Below are 5,000 nucleotides of genomic sequence, written 5' to 3'. Positions count from 1 at the left end.
TCTTCATTTCCTTCCTTCTTCTCCGCAGAAGTTTTCCCCACATGAAAGTCAAGTAGCCTTTCCGCTGCCGAGATGGCAGTAGGCAAGTCTCGCACACCTTGCCTTCGCAACTCCGCTTGCGCCCATGATTGCAGTCCCGACATGAAGTTAAAGAGTTTGTCCTCCTCGGACATGTTCTTGATCTCAAGCATCAAGGAACTGAACTCCTTCACAAACTCCCGAACCGTGCTCGTATGCTTTAGGTTCTTGAGGGACTCTCGTGCAATCCACGCTGTGTTGCTAGGAAGGAATTGATCCGTCAATCCTTTCCTCAATAATTCCCACGTATCGATCACCGGCCTGCCCGCACCAGAATCCTCGGCTTCCTTCCTAGTACGCCACCATAACTTTGCATCTCCCATGAGATACATGCTTGCAACCGACACCTTCTCACTTTCTTGCACATGAGCAGCTTTGAAATACTGCTCCATGTCCCAAAGAAAGTTCTCCAGCTCCTTTGCATTCCGATTGCCATCGAAAGGCTTAGGCTCCGGAATTTTGATTTTTGATGTGGGTTCACCTCCCACGTTCAGTCCGCACATAGCCCTCTTCAATAGGGCAACATCACCTTCAAGCTCCTTGAAGTTCTGTTTGCACGTGTCTGCCAAGGACTCCATGTCCTCAACAACGGATGCGAACCGCTTGTCTGCCTCAACGACAAATGAGCTCAACTTCTCCTGCAGCGCAGCGTTCTCTTCCCTCAAGGTTGAGCACTGCTCTGCCAAGTTAAGAGCACCATCAGTTAGCGGGGCGCCGACAAAGCCTTCGAGTTGTGTGAGTCGCCCCACCAGATTGTCACCTCTTCCAACCATTGTATCGCCAACACAAACAACTCAAGTTTCAGCCAAATTATGGCTCTGATACCAACTGTAACAGGGGCAATTTTCGACCTCCAAATCCTCACAAACTACCCTTGTTATGGCAGTGTGATGCACTCACACTCTCAGCCTTCTCCCTCACAAATATAAGTGAAACACAAAGATAGGAGCATGCACAAGTATTGTTTACAGGAACTCTATTCCCAACCTTTATTGCTCACAAAGGATCAAAGAATACACACTCTCAAAACTGTGTTCTCCCTCACTTACACGTGATAAGACAATCTCTAATTGCCTTGACAATTGCCTCTACAATTGTCTACACACTTTGACTCTTACACTTGCTTGCTCAACAAATGCTTTACAAGGTGCATACGGATATCAATTCAACTCTACTGAATTGTTCTCCCCTCTTCTTGCTCTCTAAACTTGCCTCTCATCAAGTTTAGATATATATAGGGACCATGGCAAGTTGCTGCCTATCAACTAGACCATGCACTCAAGTGGCTGCCGCCCACTTTATCCCTCAAGTTGCTTGCTCAGCAACTCCACTAAGGCTTGCTGCCTTCAGCATATCCAATGCTTGTTGCAAGTCCCAACGCTGCTGCAAGTCCCAAGGCTATCCTTAGCCATGAAGTCTTCAAGGCTGCTGCATCACCTGCTTGGATGAGCTGCCTACTTCAGCAACTTGCATCAGCTGCCTGCTTCAGCAACTTGCTTGGTTTGCATGCAAGAGCTGCCTGCTTCAGCTGCTTGCATCACCTGCTTGCTTGGGCTGCATGCAAGAGCTGCCTTCTTCAGCTGCTTGCATCACCTGCTTGCTTGAGGTGCCTCCATGAGCTGCATGCTTGTGGTGCTTGTATCAGCTACCTGCTTGCCTCCAGCAAGTCCCAAGGTTGCTGCCCATTTAATTAAGCAAGGCTTGCTTCACCATTAAGCAATCAAGGTTGCTGCCACACGCATCAGCCACCTTGCCCATTTATACAAGCCACCACAATCACGCCACCTGTTGCCTCATGCATACATATGTGTAACATTAATCAAATGCTACCAGCCCAACTCTTTAGCAATCCAAACCAAGCCGAGCATGTCCTGCACATGCTATCTCGCCTTGTTGGTGCGTGTGCTCGCCACAAGCGCACCGTTTGTAGGAAACCAAGCCAACTCCGCGTTCCTTAGTCTTCCCGCATTGTAAGGGTCTTACAGTAGGCCACTATCCTACCATCGAAAGTTGATAGGGCAGATATTTGAATGATGCGTCGCCAGCACGATGGCTATGCGATCCGTCGAGTTATCATGAATCATCAGAGCAACGGGCAGAGCCCGCGTCAGCCTTTTATCTAATAAATGCATCCCTTCCAGAAGTCGGGGTTTGTTGCACGTATTAGCTCTAGAATTACTACGGTTATCCGAGTAGCAGATACCATCAAACAAACTATAACTGATTTAATGAGCCATTCGCAGTTTCACAGTCTGAATTAGTTCATACTTACACATGCATGGCTTAATCTTTGAGACAAGCATATGACTACTGGCAGGATCAACCAGGTAGCATTCCTTCGCGACGTCGGCACGGTGCGAGACTAAAGACCGTGAAGGTCAAAAGCCCGCAACGCGCACAACTGTCGTACGTGTCTAGCGACAAACGCTTTGCATTGGACGTCAAGGGGCCAAAGACCCCGCGCCCTTTGTGTGTTCCGCATCCGAGAGATCGAGTGGCAACCCGTGGACCGTCCACAAGCACCCAAGAGTGCGAGTCGTGATCGGGACACGGGCACCACTACCGCGTCCTCCTCGCACCCAAAAGGGCGAGAGAAGGAAAGGGACAACAAGAGGCAACATTCCGTTCAAAAAAGGTAGCAAAAACAGGAACCCACGCACGCACAAGGCACAATAAGCTCTTGATGCATCATTGAGAAGGAGTATGCGCCGACAGTTCGATGCCCAAGCAAGGAGCCTGCCGACACATACAATCCAATCACCACTCACACACCGTCACGTTAGCCAAGCCCAGCACCACCAAACGAACCGCAAATTAACTTAGCCCGAAGGATAGCTACACATGCGGCACACCGAGTGGAGCCAAGCCGGCATCGCTAGGCATGAAAACAAAGAACACAATATTGTGGCATGTCAACGCAGCTCCTCGGGGTGCCATCCTCGACATGCTTGTGCATTGCCCGCAAGGGCTCGGCACAAGCAAGCATAGGCAGTCCAATTCGCCGCTCATCCACCATTCCGAAGGCAACAATCCGAAGGCAACAATCCGAAGGCAACAATCTGAAGGCAACAATCCGAAGGCAACATTCCAAAGGCAACCATGGAGGGGAAAGGTGTTTTGTGGAGGGGAGAGGTGTTTTGTGGGGGATGTGTTTGGGAGGACGAGTGGAATCATCGATGCCAAGACCGCCACCGTCGACATTCCACGCGCAATGACAGGCCCCGAAGGTCGACAAACTCCATTGCACGCACAAGCACGACTAGGCAATCCGAGCAACAACTATCCACACACTGTGGGGGTGACGAGTGGAATCATCGATGCCAAGACCACCACCGTCGACATTCCACGCGCAATGACAGGCCCCGAAGGTCGACAAACTCCATTGCACGCACAAGCACGACTAGGCAATCCGAGCAACAACTATCCACACACTGTGGGAGGGACGAGTGGAATCATCGATGCCAAGACCGCCACCGTCGACATTCCACGCGCAATGACAGGCCCCGAAGGTCGACAAACTCCATTGCACGCACAAGCACGACTAGGCAATCCGAGCAACAACTATCCACACACTGTGGGAGGGACGAGTGGAATCATCGATGCCAAGACCGCCACCGTCGACATTCCACGCGCAATGACAGGCCCCGAAGGTCGACAAACTCCATTGCACGCACAAGCACGACTAGGCAATCCGAGCAACAACTATCCACACACTGTGGGAGGGACGAGTGGAATCATCGATGCCAAGACCGCCACCGTCGACATTCCACGTGCAATGACAGGCCCCGAAGGTCGACAAACTCCATTGCACGCACAAGCACGACTAGGCAATCCGAGCAACAACTATCCACACACTGTGGGACGACGAGTGGAATCATCCATGCCAAGACCACCGTCGTCGGCATGCACGCGCATTGGAAGGCACCCGAGGGCACCGTGCTCCTTTGCACGCACAAGCATGACTAGGCAATCCGAGCATAAACTATCCACTATTCCGAAGGCAACCGATAGGGGGGGAGGGACGGGGGGGGGGGGGGGAGGGACACGACATAGGGTGGAATCATCGATGCTAAGATCACCATGTCGGCATGCACATGCAATGGAAGGTCCCAAAGGTCGACATGATCCATTGCACACACATACAAACATGAAAAACCGAGCAACGATGATTCCACCCTCCGTGGGCCGACAAGCGGGAAAAATCGATGCCAAGACCCCCTTCATCGACATGCACATGCATTGGAAGGCCTCCCGAAGGCGCCGTGATCCGTTGCACACACTAGCATGACAAAGAAAATCCGAGCAGCAACCATCCCCCTCGCCGGCCCACGTTGAGGGGACGGATGGAATCATCGATGCCAAGACCACGTTGTCGGCATTTGCACATGCATTGGAAGGCCACCCGAAGGCACCGTGCTCCGTTGCACACACAAACTAGACTAAGAAATCCAAGCAGCAACTATCCACCTCCGCGCCCCCTCGTCGCCGGAAATGTCGCCGGAGACCACCGCGAGCGGCGGCACCTCCGGCGGCATGGCCGGCGACACCCCTCTGCCCACACGCCACACACCCATAAGGTTCCGAGGCAACATTCGAGGCAACATAGCATAGGGTGTGCAGCGTGTGGGGGGCAGGGGAGGGGAATGCCAACTGGCCCTCAGCAAAACTGAGGTAGTATGCACCCCCCTATAGAGCATTTTATGCCTTTCCTCTAAGAGCAGGAGGGAACATCAACATGCGCGAGGAGTCATAATGGGCCATAAAAAAATAAATACATGGAATCTTTGGGAGATTTTTTGCAGGCATGCTAAGAAAAATACAATCTACCATAGAAAAAAGTTTCAAAATTTTTTGGGCACCGGAAATATTTTTTTTTATTTTTTGAAGTCGGAAAATAGGAAAAATCATTAAAAAAAATCCGG

Source organism: Dryas octopetala, chromosome 7, assembly GCF_963921425.1.
Source record: "Dryas octopetala chromosome 7, drDryOcto1.1, whole genome shotgun sequence".
Taxonomy (NCBI): Eukaryota; Viridiplantae; Streptophyta; class Magnoliopsida; order Rosales; family Rosaceae; genus Dryas; species Dryas octopetala.
This window is presented reverse-complemented; position numbering follows the sequence as displayed.